Source organism: Poecilia formosa, unplaced genomic scaffold (genome assembly GCF_000485575.1).
Source record: "Poecilia formosa unplaced genomic scaffold, Poecilia_formosa-5.1.2 Scaffold83, whole genome shotgun sequence".
Lineage (NCBI taxonomy): Eukaryota > Metazoa > Chordata > Actinopteri > Cyprinodontiformes > Poeciliidae > Poecilia > Poecilia formosa.
In genome coordinates, this window is record NW_006800022.1 from 1,296,181 (window position 1) to 1,319,102 (window position 22,922).

General features: G+C 39.1%; 2 long non-coding RNA genes across 3 annotated transcripts in view; one reads left to right on the forward strand and one right to left on the reverse strand.

Moving 5' to 3' along the window:
• Positions 1-392: 392 nt before the first annotated feature.
• Positions 393-865, reverse strand: LOC107836773 (uncharacterized). The gene is made up of 2 exons (XR_001662726.1): positions 642-865; positions 393-505 (listed from the first exon to the last, which is right to left on the reverse strand). It is a non-coding gene; the product is annotated as an uncharacterized LOC107836773 (long non-coding RNA).
• Positions 866-8,916: 8,051 nt separating this feature from the next.
• LOC107836783 (uncharacterized) overlaps positions 8,917-22,922 on the forward strand; it is a 107,791-nt gene continuing 93,785 nt past the window's right edge. For both annotated transcript variants that reach the window (XR_001662739.1, XR_001662740.1), the window contains exons 1-3: positions 8,917-9,190; positions 10,510-10,620; positions 10,754-10,858. This is a non-coding gene — a long non-coding RNA (uncharacterized LOC107836783). The remainder of the gene's footprint in view (positions 9,191-10,509; positions 10,621-10,753; positions 10,859-22,922) is intronic.

Here is a 22,922-nt window from a genome sequence, read left to right on the forward strand (position 1 = left end):
CCCAAATGTGAAAAAGTTCAAGGGCTAACATTGCTTTTTCAAGTGATTGAGGGAGTTGTGGACCTTTCGCAAGGTCTGGTTAGTTTCAACGTGACTACCATTATGTAAGTACATGATTATTTTTTTCTTTTTCTTATTTAACAGCAGCACCTGGTGAAGATGGATTTGTGCATGCAAGTTGTTGTTGACTGTGAGTTCAACCCAAGGGCGTAGGTTCGGTCTAAGTTTTGGTGGGGACCTTGACCTCCCCCCCCCGGCAGCACAGTGAAATGCCCAAGAGCACCGAACATTTTTGAGAAGGGGGGCGGAAACCACATTGGCTTAATAACCCCTCCCCCCAACCATAACCATATCATACATCTTGTGTATACAACCAGATACAGTCATACTGAGATAATTTCACAGTATATTTCATATCTGAGAACTAACACCTCACCTGGAGCCCTGAAGCTCCAGCCACCTCTCCATCGTTCTGCTCTGCCCCTTGCTCTGCTGTCTGAGCATCCTATGTGAAAAAATATTTCATAATTAACAGACCTATTCTACCTCACGTTCAGTGCTGACCTTACTAAACACCGGACTTTACAACAAATGCGTTGCGTGATAGATATCTAACTTATGGGTCCACTCACTGTACTTACAGCCGACGTAGCGAAATAACTTCTAATGTCTGTCCTTTTCTTTTTTGGTGGCGACATGGTCTCGGAGACTCAGAAGGAGACGCGTGTGCCCAGCTAGCCGCCGCCTTTTGCAGCTAATCAAAGATCGTAGATCCACGTTCTTTGAGCCAATATGGCAAAAATTGGTCGGGACTTTTTCATATCCCGTGAATATTGGTCGGGACATGTCCCTACCGTCCCTACCCAAACCTACGCCCATGGTTCAACCTACAAGGTCTGTAGGGACCAGAGAGAAACGCAACACACTCAGCCGATATTTACCTTTAGGGGAAACGTTACTAAAAATAACTCTTTGTCCAAGTTATTTAAACAATTTCTTACAGAGTTTGTCCTACTGCTGTGTATGTAAAGCAGACAGTTGATGCACACCTGAGGGGTTATAGAGTGCAGGGACTTGTTGATTCACGCCATGGGATTAACTGCATGTTGTGACAAAGTTATTTTTGCGTCTAATACGTAATCCAGTGTGAAGATGTTTCTCAGAAGAGTCGAAGGCGTAGTCGTCTCTGGAGTTGTTTGTCTTTCTACTTGACCAATTTTTGTTTATGAAAACTAAAATAAAAAGCCAAAAAATGAAATTGAAATGTCTTTTTTTCCTCCTCTTTTTTTGACAGAAAGAACAACAAACAAATCTCACAGATAGAATATCAAAACATAAGGTTAAGATCAAGCTACAATTTCCCTATAAATATAAACTATAAATCTTACTTTGGTTCAATCCTGCTGGCTAGTTACAGAGGTATCTAACCGAGCCAATGCACATCACTACACATTTTTCCCGTCATCTTGTCCAAACACTGGTGTCACGCTGCTTCTGGTCCCTCTTGGATCAAGATCCCACAAGAAACAGGAAGCCAGCTTTGAGCTTCCACCTGTCCCCCCTTGAGGCATCGGCGGCACGTCACGTCGTCAGCTGGATCGCACCAGTTGACGGCCCCGGAGCAACCAGCTCCCCAGCTTTTCCAGACACATGATTTCCAGCACACATTCCAACAGTGGAAAACATCCCTTAGGAGGAATTTTCAAATTGCTTTTCACTCGGTTATCTTATCAGTTCCGCTTGGATTTCTAGTTACTTTCAGGTATAATAAATTACCCAGTTAACCGACCGATGTGTGATGATATCTCCTTTGTTCTTGGGAGTTTCCAGTTCGGACCGGACCGCGGAGCCAAAGAGATAACAAAGAATGGATCATCCTTCTGTTTTGCACTCCTTACCCTTCCTGGCGTGATTTATTAGCGCGAAACCTCAAAAGAAGCAGAAATATCCTCTCCCAACTGCGATATCTCCTAATGAAATGTAACTCTGATAATCCTTTGAGATTGAACAATCCAGCGGCATACAACTGAAAGAGCTTACAGTGCCGCGTCCCTCGCAGCATATCAATTACACGCATAGCAAAAAACGAGGCCCGGAGGTTTTCTTGAGCTACCGGAATGAGGCGCCAGTGAAATGTTTGGGCCTCCGGCGAAACACCGGCTCCCGCTCGCGAGGAAAACATGCATTTTGAGCCATATCGCCCTCATCCTCCAGCAAATGGAAGATGACACATTGTCGTCCCCCAAGTGTGAATAATAATTAGCCACTGGCAGCAGCAAAACGGCGCGACCGATGATTTGCAAATCAAATCGAAACAGGGTGTCGCCATTGTATCCATTCCCCCCCCCAGTTATTGTTATTGTTAGTGCGTCCACCTGGGGCTTCAGTAGTGTTTTCTATCTTCGTTGCAAGAATCCGACGACATGAGCCTCGTTCAATCGCTTCCTCCTTTCTGCAGAGGCTGTGCTGTAGAAACAGACCTGAAGCGGCAGCCGAGCGAGCCTCTGATTCTTTGAGTCTAAACAGGGAGAAAAATGTCTTTTTTTTTCTTTTTTTTTTGAAAGGGTTGGGTGTCTTGTGCTGACACTGCGAAGGCACTTCAGGGCTTTTCACACACTTTTTGCGGCCGTGCTTTCGAGTTGTTCACAATATCTGACGCCGCTGAACTGTAGTTCGGAGCTGCTTTTATGTACGGGTGCCGCGGTGGAACACGAGTCGAATCGAATGGGTAAATAGAAGAGGGCGAGTTGCAGCTCAGCAGCATCGAGGTGCAAATTAACTTGATCCCCATTTAGTTTTTTTTTTTCTTTTCTTTTTCCTTTGCTTGTGAATTAGCGAGAACTTTGGTTGCTTTGTAGTCGGATGTGTGCCAGCGTGGTCTTTGCTAATTTGCTCTGCTCAAACTCTCCCCTCACAAGACCTTATCAGCAATCCCAATAACGGCGAAAAAATCATTAGGCTGCTGAGTGAAAAGGGACGAGCGACTGCTTTCTGACCAATAGAACCGGGCCGACGCAGCTGCGCCTTCCTCCCCTCCCGGTCCCGGCTCCCCTGCTGCACGGCCCAAACTCATTTCAATTAGGACTGTGGCGGCCAGAGCTAATCATACATCGCTTTTGAAATGAACTGTATTTCTGAGAGGCTGCGGAGCTTAAATTAAGTGACAGTGTGTCTTAGTGAAGGGCCTAAAAGGGGGGAGGGAGGAAGAACAAAATCTTGTATCAGGACGAGCAGACGTCTAAATTTTGTGATTCATCAGTTGCGTTTTTTTTTTTCTTTTTTTTGATTAGCTAGTCCAATCAGCTTGGCCTGTGGGTAACAAATGCTTTTCCCTTTTGAGCCACCAAATCATGCTGAGACCAGAGAGCGAACGAGATGCAGCGCACTATCTAACACCCCATGTTCTCAAAAATAAGCTAGAAACTGCTGTGTAGTTGCATCTCAGTAGATTAGAGTACCATTTAAAAGTTATCTCAGCAATTTTGTTAAAAAAAAACAAAAAAAAACAAACTTACATTGTATACAAATTCTCGAAATGGAGTGATATTTTTAATTTCGCATTTATTTTTGTTCACTTCGATTGTTATTGGAAATCCAAAAAGTAAGAATACAACACATGAAACAAAGTGTTTCCTCCCTTATTGGTTCCTTCTATTTTTGCTTCTTTTTTTTTTGTCTCATTTAAATGTTTCAGATTACAAAACATATTTTTATATATATTGCATAAGGACTTCAGTGAATACAAAAAGCATCCAGGAAGTCACAGAAGAATCCGGAACAACATCTAAAGCAATGACTTACTTTAGTTAACGTCACACTCAAAATCCAAACCAATACCTTGTGGATTGCCAAGAACTAAAAAAAAAAGTATTTCGGAAATTCAATTTATTCAGGTGTTGGTGCTGGAATGCATTTACAAGTTGCAAGATGCTAGCTTAAGAACTGGATCTTAAGAGATGGAGTTGGAGCTCCTCTGATTTGGGGGAACGTCTGCCCATATTTATGTCTATTCCTGTAAACCGCAGCCAGTACAAGATGCTTGGCATTCACGATGACTAATGCTGTTTGTCCCTTTAAAGAACCAGACTATTTAAAGCTGCGGATAATTGTAAAACGAGGGAAAACAGCAACATCCTGCACTGATAGCAGCACAATAAAAAGTCAGTTACAGATGGAAGAACTGACTTGTTCTTCTCGTGAGGTCTTAATTTCCTTTATGCGGCTAAATTTTCTGAGCACTGATTGAAATCACAAACAACATATTTCTGGAGTGATTCAATTGAAGCTACATGCCAGTCCAGTTAAAGCTTAAAGAAAGCCTCTTTCTTCATGCATGCTAAAATCGGTGCTGTCTGTTGAAGCTGTTTCTCTCCGGCTTGTATTTAGCGCAATTTGCTTTGGAAATCCGGTGCAGAAATAAAGCAAGTAGAGCTCCAGACACAGATTGCATTGTCACTGTTGGTAGGTTTGAGTAATGGCCACTTTGGATGAAAGCAGACATTGAGGTAAAGGTAAATGCTCCGAAACGTTATGGTCCACTGTATGGGCGACTAAAATTATGCAGCTCGAACCGAGCCTCTTAAAACCATGGCAACGACTCAGACTCAATCCAATGAAGTAGGTTAGCAGATGTCAAATGTTTGTCATTGAGTGATACAGTGGAAGCACATTAGCTGGAAAAATCTTTTTTTTTTTTTTCTTTTGACCTAATCAGTGAGTGATTGAAGATGGAGATAGGTGGAGCTTCTCTGTCTTCTACCATAAAGGTAAATTCGACATCAAGATGTCAGAAAGTTTCACTTACAGCCCTTTGAAGTTCATGGGGAGGAGGGAACTGTGGGACCAGCACTGGAAGAAAATTCTCCATCTCTGCATCCCTCAACTATCTATTTTTTTTTTCTGCTGTTTGCTAAGAGTAGACATACTCTTAAGATAGGAACATGAAAGCAAATGGAGCAGTGGGAAAGCGCAGCAGTGTTATTGCAGGAGGCTGAGCTCTTGTCAGCCTATTGAGTTGTTTACATCCGCAGATCCTGACAGGAGTTCGAGGCCTCAGATTCTGGCAGGACGCTGCGTGACCTGGAGGGAAGGAAACACAAAACCCTAAAAAGCAGGAAAAGGTGTTTTTATTTCTTTCTTTTTTTTTCAGATCATCAAATACATTTCATTTGTGGAACACTGTACAGATAAAAGGAGTGAATTTGTGCCCATATAAAATCTGTAGCAAGATAAAAATCTCTGTTGGCTATAAATAGCAAACAAATCAGTAGATTTTTTTTTTTTGCTTTCCATCTGCTCTCAGGAATCTGACATTTGCCTATATTTGATTACAGCTGCCACACAAGCCTGTCATTGTTTGGCATTTCTCGACATAAACGTGTTTTATTTTTTGCTTTTCTTATCTGTTCGCGGCCACAGAACCGACTAATTACCACGAAACGCTGAGGCATTAAAAGACCAAGGAGAAAGAAAAAAAGAGCAGCTCCTACTCAAACTTCAAGAAAAAACGTCTAATCCGTGGCTCTGCTAAAAGCAGTTTGATTGACAGGTTTGCTCTTAAGCTGAGGCCTAATTGCTAAGATGATGTTGCAAAGATTTAAAATAAATGTGGGTTTTGCTAGCAGTGACTGCCACTAGGTTAACCCCCTGTGATTTATGCATTTTTTAAAGGTGTTTTTAGCTTCGGCGAATTCAAATTAAGCAAGGTTAATTTCACTAAATACCCAAACTCCAAACGCCTTTAGGTCTGTCCCTTCTAAATGAGCAGGTTGCTAACTCAGCAAGACTTTTTCTCGTTTGTTCTTCTTTAGACGTTTAAGAACAATCGTCCAAGCAGAAAGCAACAACAAAAAAAAAAGAGCAACCAGTAATTGGAATTGATTGGAGAGAATCAATCTGACACTGTCCAAGGGAGATACTGATTGTGAGACAGCAACAGAGACGCCTCGCATTCTGGGCTTCCAGCTGCACGGATTTTGAGAGACACCACCAATCACGTCTCCCCTCCCCACCCCCAATGCTGTACTGCTAGTTTGTCAATGTTCCTTGACGTCTGTCACAGGATGCATCTATGCGTCGGAGGGAACTGTTCAAGGCGACTCGGCGGAGGCAGATGGAGAGCAAAACAAATATCTTTTATTTGACTAAACTAAAGCGTACTGCTGAGGCGGCGAGGGAAACAACGGGAAAAACCAAACACGAGTCTGCCGTGACAATAACCAAACCATTGATAAGGGATGGAAAAACTGAAAAAAAAAAGAAAAAAAGTCTGACAAGGTATGCTTTGACTAGAGAGTGTTTACATTTTGAGAGTGGATGTCTAAATAGTGAGTCGGGGTGACAATCAGAAAGAGAGTTTTGGTTTTGGATGTTGTGGATCTAGGATGTGTTTTTGTTACAACTTGGACTAGATGATTAGCATCTCAAAAGTTCAAATAATACATGACCTACGACCCCAAATCCCAGAGGAGTTGAGAAGGAGGGCTTATGGGTGAGGATCACATCCCCAACTCCAACATCTCTTACCATGCAGTCAGGCAGATTTGAAGGGGGATGGCAAAAGCAAATGAGGTGGGTTAGCAGTTCTCATCAACTGAGTGTCATCTAGGAAATTTTACAGTGAAATATAATCTCAGTTTCCCAGAATGTGAGCCGTTTGTCGTGCAGCAACGGTCTTCAGTCAGAGGCCTGTACAGATTAATTGGAAGACTGACTGCTTCCAGAAATCCCTCCCGCCCACAGCATCGTCAACCACAATGGCTCTTTGGAGATGCTTGGCTGTGACATTTGATGTCGCTTTGGGATGGATTAGAGCATTTTTGAATCCAATCGAATTTTTCCTCACGAGTCTTCCACAGAGGCCAGACTAATACCAGCTGCTTCTCGGATTATTACCGTCGGTTTGGCTGGCGGGGTGGTATTTGTGGCCCACTTTGAATTTTCAGAGCGTTTTAATTGATCGTAAGTGGGACTGTGCTTAGTAGCTAAATGATTTCTGAAGGGAACTTGTTGTACCGGATTTTATTTAAGGGTACCTGCATGGAACTGAAAACAACTTTAAGATTTTTTTTTTTTGTGGTATCCTTACCCCTTCGATTTAACATTTACTTTGTGTTTAGCAAATAAAATGAGAACAAACCTCTTGTTTAATATTAGGTTTCTCTCTCTCTCTCTTTTTTTTTTTTAACTTCTGGTGGCATATTTCACGACCACAGGAACATCATGTCCCTCTCATTACATCAACACCAGACGCTTGTGGGCAAATTAGGAGACAAATTTTAGTGATTAAACCACAGGCACAACTGATGACCATTATGTGTGGCAAAGTGCCGCAGTATTCAAGCGGGAGCGCGTAATGATGCCAGACTATGCGGAGAAGAGAAACGTAATCAGGAATTATTGTGCGTCTGTATGAGTCTGGCCTTATCCAAAGTGACTCCTTCAGTTTTTTTTGAAGCCGTGTGCCAAAACGGCCCCTCATGGCAGCTGGAGTTGTTGGCCTGCAGCTGAGAGCGGCCCACACAGGAAGACGACTTGGCTGCTAGATTAAGATCAGGGTGACAAATGAGCCGCGGCAAGGGGAGCTTATTTTGTGCCGGTGTCCAGATTATCTCGTTAAAAAAAACGATGGAAATATGCAAACTTCACGCTCAGTGCTGACCGTAACAAAGAGCTTTGGAGTCTTTAGAGGGGGGAATGAAGATATCGCGCAGCTATGAGGCACAGAAGTGATTAACTGACTGACTAAATTTTGTTTACTTATTTGCCCGAATGCGGAAAACAGTGCAGCTGATGCGCATTGTCACATTGGTGTGTGATGTTCTCAGAAACCATCTGGCACTTTCTTAAAGGCTGTTGCGACAGACTTTTCTTCCCCTTCGGGCTTGTTGGCATGATGGAGCAGAATTAGGGACAACAGGCAGCTTGAGTTTATATAATTAGTACTTCCTGTAGGAGCAATCTTTCTGATGAGCTTTTAAGAACAAACAACAAATTGAAATACACTAGAGTGGCATATGTTCTGATACATGTACTCAAAGGAAGACTCCTTTGCAGCAAAACAAAGTAGCCACAACTCCATTTGTTTCAGTACAGTAGCAAAAATTCTGCTGATTAAGGAGTTTGTGTCGGAGCAAAGACTGAAATTTGAATCCCTTGAAAGAGGTAAAAATATCAGGTTGTTGGGCATAAAATTGAAGGTTCTCTTTTCTCTTGACTGGAAATTACATCCAGATGGTATTCTATAATTTTTTTGAATTCACACCTAAGCATTTTTACATATAATTTGCATTTTACTTCCAAATGTCTCATTTCCATACATAGTTCTTCTTTTTGTCATAAGTCGGAGAATTAGCCTATAGCTGGATTCAGAATCGGCTTCAGTGTTCAAGTTTGTGTGGACAAGCTGGGAATTTGACTTTGGCTTCACATGCTCACTGCATGCAAACATTAGATTTAAATGGATACATTTCAAAGGAAATAAAAAAAAAATAACTTGTGCACATGTAGGCCAAGTTTTTCTTTTTTTTTTTTTCTAAGCAGATCAAAATAGTGCAAATTTACACAGCCATTACTTCTTTGGGTCAAATATGATATAAACAGGTGGCAAAATTCAGAGAAAAATCTGAAAACAAAATCAAATTAATTTCTATTTATAAAACGTTAAGTTTAAAATTAGCTTAAGTGCATAAATATAACATTTTTAACTTGTGTAACTTTAAGGCATTTGTTTGCTCTTGAGTGCTAGAAAAACTGGAAAATGTTTTAATAAAAAAAAAAAAATATATATATATATATATGTGTGTGTGTGTGCACATGAAACTTAGCAAGAATCAAGAAATCGTAGCATCTACCTTCCACCGACAGGGGGCTCCACTCTTGCGAGTTACTAACAACTGTACCCTACACAGTCTGAGCAAGATGGTGTGCAGCATTAACTTTTTGCTCATATTTCCCAAAAGGAAATATTTTTTTATTGTTTTACAGCTGGTGGGACCTTAAAAAATACAAGTTTTGGCCATTTAAACGGAGGAGGAAAACAGTTGGAAAGTATTGTTCTGTGTGCTTCATTTACGCCAGGTGTGCAGTTGTAGAGACGCGTCTAAAACATGACAGAGTTCAGGAAAAAAAAAAAAAAAACTGCTGTGAGAGAAAACGACGAGCTAATTTTCAAAAGCAGGAATTTTGCGAGGTGAGCTTAGACTTTGAGAGTAAAAATGGATGAAAATAGCTTTCCTTTTTACGGAAAATTGTCACCGTAAATACTTTAAAACACATGAGCTGTTCACTACGGAGCAGAGAGTGGTCAGCTGTTTGTGAAGCTTTAAACCGAAGTTGCTTGGTGTGCTATCAGCGGATGTATTAAACGGAACAAAATGTGAATTTGGACTTTTTTAAACTGAGTTTTAATTTGTAAACAGACGACTACATGAGTTGCTGTTTTTTTAATCATTCCCTGTTGGCTCTGGTTTGTTTAATGTTTTTGTGCTAGCAGCAGCAGCTAACTCCCCGTTCTGTGTACTGACTTCATTTTAAGTCCACAATTACAGAAAGTATCACAAACCATTCAATAGTAGACATCCTACACAGATATTTAGATCATTTATATGCGTTGATTATTACTGTGGCTGAGTGGAGTATCACAATTTCTGTAGTTTAATCAGCAAGTTAAAAATACAATCAAGTTTTAAAGAAGTTTAGTATGAATATAGATTTATTCTATTAAAATATTTCCATAATTTCTCTACTTTAAAATATAAGGTGGTGACACCATCTAAACAAATACCTATAAAATATGCTACTTCAGTGGTTATGACAACAGTACTTGAACATATGTTTGACAGCTGATTACCTACATTTTACTAGTCCAAAAATGATGAGGCTGTTTATATGCCTGACTAACATTTTCAGAAATATGTTGTGAAATGAAATTAAAAAATAATCCTGGAAATGAGTAAAAGGAACTCGTCTGACCGACTTTTATTTCATATGTTGATTGGTCAACTTGCCATGGTGGAACAACCAGTGTAAAGATTTATGAACATGTTTAAATATGTTTAAAGTTACCTGCAAAACATTAGGGATACAAGTTTTACACGTTTAACTGTGCTATCTTTTGTAAAAAATAATGATCCTTAAAAATATTGTTACAAACTCAAATATATGCTATAAATTACATTTTTAAAAATAGATTAAAAATGCCTTTGAGAAACCTTGTCATTGACCCATTTAGCTTGAGAAAAAAGTTTTTCTTTAAAGGAAAAGCTGGCTATAGCTGACTTGTCTGCTAGCAACATAGTTCATTATACATTTTTTCCAGTGGATGAAGAAATTCTCAACATTTAGGACGCATGACATTTATTGTCGTTTGAGACTCCTGACAATGTAATGCTTTGGATTGTGTTTAAAATAAAAACCATCGTTGCTTTTAACTCATTCAGTTTTTTTCCTCAGAATCTCAATCTCTACACTAGTTCTGTTTGTTTTTTCCTTTTGTTTTTCTATTTACAGTGGTGAAGACGATGCCCAGATGCTGTCACACTACCCCGCCAACCTTATCCTGATGGCCTTTACAAACTTCTGAGGAGAAAATGATGCGTCTCCCCGCAGAAGTTCAGACAGGTTCTGTATCTGTCGAGGTGCGTTTCTTTTGAAGAGACAACCCACAAATGAAGCTCAAATAATCCTCTTCATTCTTTTTGCATTATCTTTGTTTGATGTTTCGCTTGTTTTTTTTTGTTTGTTTGTTTTGCAGGGAAACATTTGCAGACACACCACCTGGATCCCTGACTGGCAGGTACACACGTGCTGTTGTAGCTGAAAAGTTCGACAAATGGCTGTCCAGCTCCCATTGAGGAAGGTATTTGTCAGCAGATCAGACATTTATCAAAAATGATTTCATATTTTTATTTAGTTGGAGGATGTTTTTAAACTTTGTAAACAGACTATAGAACTGATTCTAGAGCTGGAATCGATGAAAATTGTCCACTTTTTCACAAACTTAAAACAGCTCCTCTGATTTCTACAGTCCAGATTACTTTATGTCACACATTAATTTAATTTTAAATTGTGGATTCTTACTTAGGTGAGCATGTGCCTTTCCAAATTCAGTCCAATCAGCTAAATTTACCACAGGCGAACTTCATTTAAGATGTAGAAGCAGCTCAGTTTTGAGCTTCATGGTAAATGCTGTGAGCACTTATTTAAAATGTATTTTCTTGTTTTCTCTATTTTTCATCAATTTTCAGAAAAAACTTATTTCCATGTTATAATGGGTTATTTGTGTGTCAAATTTTGTGGAAAGATGTTGATTTAATACAATTTTGGAATAAGGCTGTCACACAAAATGTGGAAAAAATGAAGTGCCAGCACATTAATGTGCTTCAAAAATTCACAATTTTGCTTTGTGTTGGTGGATATTTTGATTGAAACTTTGCTCACTTTGACCAGCTGCTTAAATCTAGAAAATATGCAAGTTTCCAAATGTTTCTGTGGCTAAAAAGATAATCTCCATCTTAGACTCTGAAAGTGCACTTTACACAGTTAGATTTTGTGGCCCTGGGTTGAAACGCGGCGTTCGGCGGGAGCACAATGAGAGCGATGATGTCCTAACCATGAATAATGCATATTCATGGCCTGGATACAAAAAAGTATGAGTGGAAGCCCAATATGTTTTAATGAGCCTGGTTCCCAGGGTGAGCGACTAAATTTCTCATTTGAGTTCCAGACGTAGAAGGTTAAAGGAGCCGTGGTGTGCCAAAGACGGATAGAAATGGAGGAGAAAGCAATATGTGGTTTCAGCCGAGAAAAATGCGTCTTTTTCTTTTGCTTTGAGCTCCTGTGTAGATCATGCTTCCTACACAATAAGCATCCAATGTGCTGGCATATACGCTTTTTTTTTCATTGTTGTCATTGTTGCATAATTCATAAAGTATTCCTCCGCGTGTGGAAAATGAATTTTGCTGCGTTCTTTTAATCTATCCAGGTTATTTGCAAAGTTAATTGAACAATGGGGAAAGCTCTCGGAGGGCAATGAGTTCCATCTAATCCCATCTTATTATTTCTACCCCCAAAGTCTGCGTTAATTACCCTAGCAACTCGGTTTTCAGTCCAACATGTCAATTTAAACCAGACAATTCATCCCTGAAAGAGAACTGATCATTTTGTAGTTATGATCAAAACTGTTTAGTGTTTAAAATCCTTTAGTCGTACAAAAACAACTCGATTTCTCTTGTTTTTAGTGTGGTATAAAGCAAACTGCTACCTGATAGAGACTTGTTTGTGGCATATCGAAGCAATCTCGGATCCATTCGAGTAAGATTCATTTCATGCATAGCGTAACAACCCATCTACATACAAACTGAATTTTGTGGATGCTGTTGTGCTCTTTTGTCTTTTTATTGGGTTTCCTATAAAGACATTTCCACATTTCCCCCACTTCTTATTTTTTTAAGCTCCTCTCTGTTTACGCATCTGTCACTTCCTGCAGTCATCTGTTTCCATGTTGTTCACAGAAAGTCTGGATGCTTTATTAGGCCATATGGGCATATGCATTTCTCTTTCATTGTGTAGTGAGGTTGTTGCTTTTCATAGAATCCTCTTGACTTGCACGAATCTGCATTCCCAACAATTATAGGACTTGTCATAGAACCGAGACCCCATTCAGTGTTGCAACATTGTATTTTGTTGAATGAACTCATGTCTGTATGTGTCATAGTTCTGGTCAGAAGTTTACATACACCCGACAAAGATGTTCAAGTTCTCCATGTTTGGATCTGGGGATGCAGAGTAGACGAGAACTGGTCTGGAAGGTTGGCATGACAACAGATCTTTGATGTATTTTGGTGCTTCAAATTGATTTCCTTAAATAAGGAAAACTCTCTATTCAACCCAACTTGCCCCAATGTGTAACTATAATCACGGCCATACAAAATAATGAATTGGTCATGATTTTTACTCCAGTTTCTTTAGTAAAACCAACGCCTGATTACTGCCAGACTTCTACAATCAAGAAATTACTAAAATAGAACGTGTTTGGCAAGATGTTTTTAAAAGCACCACCTCCCAATCAAAAATTAAGAAAATTGAAGTAATTGACATGTCAGTTTGAAAATTGTGACAAAATCCAATTCTCAGACTTTGGGGCTCCAGTGAACCCCAGTGAGAGCCACTGTCCAACAATTGAGACTCATTCAGGAAATCCGAGACGGCAGTCTCATTTGCATCAGTTAAGGTTTGTAAAATAGATAATTAAAGACAAAAATAATAATATGCAAAAGTTATATCCATAAATTTCTACAGCCCTAACAACAGATGATCAAACTGAATGCAAAGCTATCATGTTTTTGTTAAACCTCAAAGTTTTTTTTGACCGTATTCCGACAAACTCCTTGAAAAGTTTTCCATTTGGAGCAAAAAAACCCAAGAATTTTAGGAAAAGGATGTTGTATTTAAATTCAAACGCGGTAGTGGGAGGGCAACGGTCTGAGGCTACTTTCCTCTTAGAATTTATATGAAATAAAACTCCAGCGGTAACTCTCGAGAGCTACTACCCTGCAAATTCCGGGTGCACCCCTGCTGCAGTCCACATGAATCAAATGGTCGAATTCCCTCATCAGCTCCGCAAAGGTCTGGCTACAAATTATTCATTTTATTGAGGCGTGTTGGAGAAGGGCTGCATCTAAAAGTTGACGGATGGTAGCTCTCGAGGACCGAACCTGGGAATCCTGATTTAATACACTTCAGTTTGGCCAAAAAAGAAAATGGACAGAAGAAATCTTTAAGGATGCAAGCCAAGGTCTTGAAGATTTAAACTGTCCACCCTCAGATGAAAGGGGACAAAAATGGTTTGGGAACATTGAACATAGAGGATAGAATAATGAAAAACCTGGATTATCTCCAAAATCCTTCACTTGCCATTAAATCAGCAGCTACATGGTGAATTAGCTGTTTCAACAGGATAAAACCACGAGGTGATAAACCAGCCTGTATGTAGATAACAATGTTACATAACATTGCATTTGTCATTATCTCACTCTGGGAAAAGAAAACATGGGTCTAATAATAATTAATAGCCCAAAGAACATTATGCAAATGGTAACATCTGATCATAACTATATCATGCTCTGTAGTAGGAACCGATACGGAGACTCATTCTAAATTATATGCAGCGTATTCCACAGAAGTGATAAGTTCGGCAGATAGACTGCTGAGCTGAGCTGGGCTTGCAATTCCATTCTGATTATGTATATATATTTTTTCTACTTCAAAGCAAGAGAAAGTGGCAGGAAGCGTTGGCATTTGGAACTGTGATGTTGTTGTTTTTTTGTTGTTTTTTTTCTTTTCTCCCCTTTCCTTCTTTCGGCTCCTAATAAAACAGCGACTGCAGACGCAAGCCACCTCTTGAAAAGCACCAACACATTTTGTGCTTATGAATGAATTATTGAAAGCTCCTTCTCACTGGTGCTGGAGAATTGTGTGATCAAGGAGTGCCAGAAAAACTTAAGTTTGAAAACTTGCAGCGTACAGCAAGACCCCCTTTTTTTTTTTTCCCCTTCCTTTTTCCTCCCACCCTCCCCAACTCCTTTGTGCTTCCGACTTCCAAAGATGTCGCAGTGTATCTCAAAAGCAGACGCATTAAATAATAACCCTGCTCTGAGCTGTGCATCAGAAAGCATCGGCTGCATCTGGCTGACTGCTCGGTTATTCGCACAAAAGGGTCTTTTTCTGCTGTACAATGGGGCTTATCTGTAAAAATAAAGGCCACTCGCAAGCTCTGAAGTCCTGAATGGCGACACAGGAGTGGGATTTGATAAGAAAAGCGACCAAAAGTTAAAAATCCAGATTTTACACTTGTGGCAGTTGTTTTAATCATGCAGCAACAGTCCACACATTACATTCCTCTGAGACGGTGCGTTTCCTCTAATATATTTATTCTGTTTTTGCTGCTAATCACTCCCGTGTGCTTTAGGTCATCAAAATAAAAGGGAAAAAAAAAAATCTATCTAAACCAATCTGGCCTCATGCGAAAAAGTAAATTTTAAAGCTCAGGCAATAATCAGGCCCGGGTTGTGGCTTTTGTTCATGATTTTTATTTTTTACTTTTCTTAAGGATGAGGGATAACATTACCTTACGCTACATGAACTTTTAACCTTAAAAAAAATGAAACCATGAAAATACTTTTTAAAATATTTTTATCCGCCAAGATTGTCTCTGTTCAGTATTAACATAATGCGCCTTCTGATGCTTGCAAGTGCGACAAACACAAGAAAGAAGAAATCTCTAAAGGTGCAAATAGTTTTTCACAGCCCTCTGTCTGCCCACGCTGATCCGGATCACACGTTAAAAGTTAAAGGAAAAAAAACAAGAAGCGGACTAAAACCGCTAAAAGACCATTTTCGTCTTGTATTGAGCTCATCAGGAAATCATAAAACACTTTCCTCTGGCTGTGGATATTTCTGTATTTTTCATAATCGCTGCTTCTTCTTTTTTTTTTTTTTTTTTTTGCTTGCGTCAAATAATTGGGTGTTTGCTTGGGTCTGACTGAAATGTCAGGTGGGGACGGTTTGCAGGTGGTTCCATTGATTACTGTCCTCTTCCCACGCAGACACCGGACGCGAGGCGATCGATACGCGAGGCGCTCTAGACGCATTTCTCAAACCGCTTTCGTCTGGGATCGAGAAACATTCAGACGCTCTGTCATGCATATGCTTGAAGCTCCCGCCGATTGACTGCACATCTAACCTTTAAAACTGTAGCCAACGCTCTTTTTTTTTTTTTTTTTTTTAGTCCTCATTATACAACTGTAATGTGTGGTGGAGAGCAGGCGCTTGGAGAGGTCAGGCGCCGAGGCAGCTGAGCCTGATGGCTCTGCATGTTGAAATCAGGCAGAGGAATATGTTATTTGAAGGGCACTTGTCCTGACTGAGCACCAGCGGTTGACTGTGTCATATTAGAGAAAGTAATACAGGTTGACACAAGAAGGGCCCCCCCCCTCCCTCGTGAAATCGTCCCACTCCGCAACTTTCTCTCAATTTGTTGGTGAAACACTAATTTAGCTTTTACATCTGTTCAATTCAGCTCCGGTTAGTTTAATAATTTCATTATTGCAGAGACGCAGCAGATGTTGGTGATTTATTATCCAACCCTGAGTGTTTGTGTGCAAGATTTAGTCGAGCTGTAATTGCAGATTATCACGAATATTCTGGAAAACATTTGTTTAATTTACCGCATTGAAATGAAAATGTTTTACTTTATAATGTGATTTATGTATAGATGAAACTATCCACAATGGCTACTTAGAGCTTGGCCTCAAAGATGTACATATTTTCAGAAGGATCTGCTTTCCAGGAGCTTTTTATACATTTTCATGCTGCAACTACAAACCTCAATGTATGTATTTATTTATTTATTTATTTATTTTTTATATGACAAATGGGACAAAACTGGAGTGGATGGAAAATGAAAGCATAATTGTGCTTTTTGGGTTAATCTAACTATATCATCCTCGTTGGGAATGCCTTTCTTCAGCAGGGACAGAGTTGATGGTCAGAGGCTGAAAAACACATTAGAAGAAGACTCAGTCTGATGTTCATAGAAGTTCAATATTCAACCTGATTTCTGTTTTGATTTTTTTTTTGCACAACAAAAATCAGTTTTGCCATTTGTTGACCTGTTTGACAAAACTGAGCTAAATTGCATTAGATGTTCTTCCTGTAATTTGACAAAATGTGAAAAAACGAATGTAGTCAAGAATAAGTTAAGAATAAGCTTTGATCTAGATTTTACTGACGACTAGTTTGGAAAAACAGCTCCTTTTGGAAGTCAATTAAGAATTACATTTGATTACTTATACAAATACACTCTTAATAATATAGATGTATGGGAAATTTAGGATTTTGGTGTGTTTTATTTTTGAATCAAACACACAGCTTTCTGATTGGCTGACAACTCTGATCCACAGCTGTCATCTGTGGTTTTAAAATTGGCTGCTGTCAAGAGACTTCACCTAATATTTGATATTTCAACAATGAATGTAGATTTAGAGACTCGTCCATTTAATTGTTCTGCTTTGATTTATTTATTAATTAGCCCAAAGCTGTTATGAGTCAAACCACATTTAACACAAGTAAATAGAAAGCACTCTGGAGACACTCTTGATCATAACTTAGCTGTAAATCTTCCTTCCTGCCTTGTTTGACTAAGGCAGAAGTGTCTCAGCCTCAAACATAATTTCTCTTACAAGTGCACGGGAGGCCAAAGTCATGTTTTTACCCAGGAAGCGATCGTAGTAAAAGTTGCCTTAGACTGTAAATCTGTCCAAACGGGCTTGGATTCCTGTTTTTTTTTTTTTTCTCCCCCCCAAACTACACATATACATTACATTTTAAGGTGACATAAATGCCTCAGCCAGCGATTTCCTGCTCTGGCATCCTTCTCCTTGGGCAGAGCTCTCTTAACGGAGACGCCCGAGAGATGCATCAGTCCGCAGACGGAGTGACGCGGACAGACGTGCTTAACATTGATATTCATGGCAATCTCGTGGGTCATTTGGGTCCATAGTTGAGGGGAATTATGCAGAAAGTGTGGAATGAGGCAGATTTTTCAGACTAGGGACCAGAATATGACCTTGAATTTTTTATTTTATTATTATTTTTTAATCCTCTGAATAGTGACAAAGTAGTGAATCTCTACATTCAGGCACCTCTATCAATTTGTCATCATGTCAATATGCCTTTATGCTGATGGAGGTCTTTTAGATCAAAATATCAGTAACTCTTCATGAATATGTAAACAGCGAGATGAGGAGTACCGCTTAAAAAGTTTGAAGAAAGTGCCCTTGTGGGAATATCTTTGCACTGCAATCATAAAGTGCTCCCCATCTGACGATACACGCTCCCCCACACATGCACACACACACACACACACTTGTGAAGCAGTCCTGCAAAAAATATCTAGCAGCATCTCCCCTCTACTTCCTAAACTTTTCCTCCCTGCTGAAGTGCATCCTTTAAATCTGATGCAAAATGTCAGATGTTCTTCCTAATAAAAAATACAGAAATTTGCATATCGTGTTTGACAGAGTGGTCCCATCTTTCGGCAGAAATGTATGAGCTGCGCTGCAGTGTAGAGCAAATGGGAAGCAATTCCATTCACCACAGCCTGCTCATGTCACTCTCTATCTAGGTCACAAAAACCGGGAGGCTCCGAATGCTAACCGCCGTCATTACTCCACTAAGTGCTTGCCCGCTTTTTCGCTTCTTTTCCGTCCCAATCGACTATTTATTATTATTATTTTTTTATTATTATTTTCTTTTTAAGGATGACATCTCTCTGAGTTCCAAAATGAAACCGACGGATAAAGTCTGGGGGTCATGCGCCAATCTCAAAGCTCGTGGTGCTGAGGAGGGAGCGAGATGGGGTTTGCCATCATTATCAGAGGATCAAACATGAAGTTCTTTGATCTGGGCTGATTTGGGGGAACTCTCAAGTGAGGTCATTGAGACTACAGAGGACGACTGGTATCAAAGTGATTGGGAGATGAATAGGGGGCACAGTGCGCAGGAAATGCCAAACCGGAGAAGCTTTGTGCCTTTGAGTGATTAACAGAAAATCTGGTGATGCCAAAATACAACTGATGTCACTGTGCTCTGTTTGACTATTAGTCATCAAAATACATAGCTAATGCACTGTGTCATTAACAGTGACTGAGAGGAGACAAGAGACCATTATTAGTTTCAGTTTAGTCACTGCAACTTATCAAACGCTGTACATTTTTCTGTAATTTGAGGTAATCTGCTAAAAAAAATAAAAACATACAATAATTTGCAAAACTTGAATTTTAATCTCCTCAGACGCCACCTTATCTTTATTTCTAGCCAATTAAATGGCTGTCATCATATGCAGTGCCTTGAAGAAGTAGTCATACACATAGAATTATTTTTACACTGATATAACCACCAAAAACCTGTATCATACAAGTACATTGATTAACCATAAGAGCTTGTGTTGCTTTAATTCTTAAACCTGTTTTTATTGCTCCTGTTTTCTGAAGCAAAGATGGATGTAATTGGACAATTCATCTTATTGGATATTGGAGCTTATTAATACGGAGCAGTATTGGTGCCAACATCAAAACTATTGCATATGCAGATACTATTTGGTATTCCAAAGCCAGCTACTGTTCTAAAGATGCCAGTGGTTCTGAAAAATTAGGTGGAATCACCTGAAATCTGAAGCTAACTTCAGCTTCGTATTACAGTACGCCTACCCAAGGCTAACCCTTGCATATCTGCGCTAATGTACAGCAGAGGAAGTGAGCAATCTACTGTGTACAATCTACAATCTAGGCTTAGGCATGCTAGTTTTTAGTCAAGTTTTTTGTTCTAATGTGGGTGCACGTAAGTCTTAATTTTGGCACTAATACAGTGCCATATATAAGCGTTACATTACAGGTCATTCAAATTAACCTTGTGAATAATTGACCAGTGTTACTTGTACCATAGTTAAAGAACCAGAATAAAATTCCAAAAAGATACAGTGGATTTAGGTTAAATTGCTGTCGTTTGTATTAGTCTAGTCAAAGAAGCAGAGCTGAACAGAAGCTGGACTCCACCTTTAAATTCACAGCTGTGGCTATTCTGTGCTGTAAGCATCTCTATGTTGTTCAGCTCTGCGACGCGCCAGCCCCCGTCTGCTTAGTGTCGACCCCTCAAGCAGCCCTGAAAAAAACTTTACATGTTTACAGTGTGGGGTTGTGTTCTTTGTTTGGCCATATGGACGTTTTTCGGGTCTGCTTTCAGTCAGACTCTCTCAAGTCGTATCTGCTTTCACTTTTCCCCTGGAAGGTGACGGATGATCTCTCTTTTGGCAGCGTTTGGAGATCAAGGAAGTTCAGTGGTATCACGAGCGAAGAGAGTTAAACAACCTCCCACATGGTGTCCATTTACTCACAGTACTTTGCGGCTGTATGGAGAATGAGACTCAAGTGGCGTAGGAGGCGTCTAACAGTTACTGACTTGCATTTCAAGTGCTGCAAAAATATGACAGTGCAAACTCGTTTAACAAAGTTTTTGTTTAGCCCAACTTAAATTTGAACATTTCCAATTAGTGATTGTTAATAGATTAAGAAAAATGAATTGGAAAAAAAAAGGTGAAATGCCTGGTGAAAGGGTAATGAGCTACAAAACAAATGGGCTATTTATCCAGGACTGTATACAGGAGCATTAATCAAGAGATTTGCACTTCACTGGCTTATTTCCATCAGCAGACCTAAACATAGATTAAAGATAAAGATGTATCTAGTATAAATAGATCATAAGGCCACAAAGTGAATGTTTAGCTTATACTAAACCTCTCTCTATGAAAACATACAGATGTCTTTAAAATAACTGCAGAGTTTAACCATTCATTCTGTTAAAAAAAACAAAACTTAAAAGATCAGGTGTCAAACGTATGACGCTCATTTAAGGGCAAAGGCAACACATATTGGCCGTGTTGGTCTGAGTGCAATGGGCCGTTTCAGACATTATTCAGAAAAACGCTGAGCTTTTATTGAAAAATTGATTGGAGAGGAAAACGCCACAAGAACTGCTCAAAATAATCGCTGCGAAGTTGAAATGACATAGTTGAAAGAAAATTCAAACTGACAGATCAAAGGCAGTCTACACTTACCTGTGAGTAATTTTTTTAACAGTTTGAAAACCTCTATTTCAACTCAAGCTATTGACAAGACGCTTGGTTTAGCTTTATTTTTGGATCTAAGGGTCACAGTAAGTCAGTCAATACCCAGACATTTTATATAACACACTGTACATTGTGGAGAATGGTGACTAAGGCATTATCACTCCAAGCCATGATACCAATGAGATTGATGGACAGCCTAATTTTCCCTTTTTTCCCTCTATTGCTAAAGAGAGCAAGTCATTTTTTTATTAGGAATATCTTGCATTCATGATATTCCAAATCTTTATCCTATTATAAAGATAATGAGGCTTTATTTTTTTTACACACACATTATTTCGATCACAATTGGAAAAATAGATTATATACATTTAGTCAGACTAATTTAGCTTCATAAATATTCAATTTGTAATGTAACTGTATATCCATTTCTGAATGCATAACAGGAAATGTAATCTATTTTTATCTAGTATTTGCCAGTGTTGGCAGCACTGCTTGCTACTAATCATTTTATTTGGCTTCAAGGGAGAAAGCTTTTCAGAGATTTCTAACTATTTAGAAGCACGTTCCTCTGCTTGAAGGACTCAAGGATCTCATCTGTGCTACAAACAGCTTGCCGAATGCTTTTGGTGCTGGAGGTGCCATATTGCATAGTGAAAACATGCACGACAGATGAATTTACAATTACGCTGTTAACATTTTAACTCAGAATTTTATATTTAAGAGGAATATTATGATGAAAGTTTTGACTTCTGATCAAATACTATCAAGGCTTGAGTATAATGTGATCTAACATAGTAGTTGTGACTTGAGACACAACTATTATGTTACACTATATGTACTCTTATATATAGTGTAAGAGTACACTATATGTTTGGAAGATCCTTTATTTTGCAACTAATTACTTCATTTCTTCAACACAAACATCTGGTTAAATCATGCAACTGTATTTTTTTGTAAATACCTGTTGATGGGTTTTTAATAGTAGCACATCTGCAACTTGATTGACATCCCATCTATATATGTCAGTGTGTCATCTGCATAAACTGTAATTCTAACATCCTCATACACCTGTAGGAGGTCTTTACAACCTGAATAGCTGTGGGACAAATATTGGTCTTTGTGGCACTTTGATGAGGAATTTTGAGACAATTGAGTGAGTATAAAACATTTGTAGGAATATCTAAAAGGCACCTGGGACTTTGAGTTAGGAAACCTGTTGTTTAAACATAATTAGCAATATTAGTTTCTATACTGTCTTTGGTAATCCAAATACTCTTAATCCAACACATCTTCCCAAAGGAGGCAGTCCCTCCCCACCTCAGGGTGTCTTTTAGCTGTTAATTTAGTTTTTCTTTATGCAGCATTTAAGCAGTGATGAGGAAAGACGGGGACACTTTCTAGCTTTGCATCATCCGAGTCCCTCTTGTCACTTCTGAGACACTGAACAAGATGAACAATGGTTAAAATGTCGCTCATGCAACAGCCCACAACATGGCGCATCTACACACTTAATGGGTTAATATGAAAAATCTAGTCACCTCTGTCAGCATATATTCCTCAGCTGCAGCCAAGTCCTCCAATTATTAGACGCTTGATGCATTAATTTCCCTCTATATGAAGCATCAGAAAGCTAGAAACTAAAGAGTACTATGAGAAAATGTTCATATCCTGTGAAAATATGAATTTGTATTTTTTCATTTGGAGTGTTGATATGGTTCTTCATCACAGAGCTGGATATGCACAGAAATGAAAAGCAACCCAGACGATCATGGAATAATCACCTCATTTCCCTCTGTTTATTAATGTTTATTCATGTCAGCCTACACTAGACTGGAAGGCGGCGACAGGAATATTAGATCTGCCAAAGGAAAAGTGACCATGAAGTAAATAGCTGCATGAAAGGCCACCAGTGTGCAGCAATCACAGGATGTTTAAAGTGGATTGAAATACCTCTATAACAATTACTTCTTCCATAATTATCTTGGTGGCAATGAGCCAAGAAGACATAATTTTACATAAGCATGTCTGCTATTAAAAAAAATATATCTTTTTTTAATTACAGTAAATCATAAATTTGAATGTTATTGAAAAACTGTTTGCTAATTTGATTATTTTTGGCCTACAGTTAATGAAAACCCTTTTTTCAGTCTATCTATCTATCTATCTATCTATCTATCTATCTATCTATCTATCTATCTATCTATCTATCTATCTATCTATCTATCTATCTATCTATCTA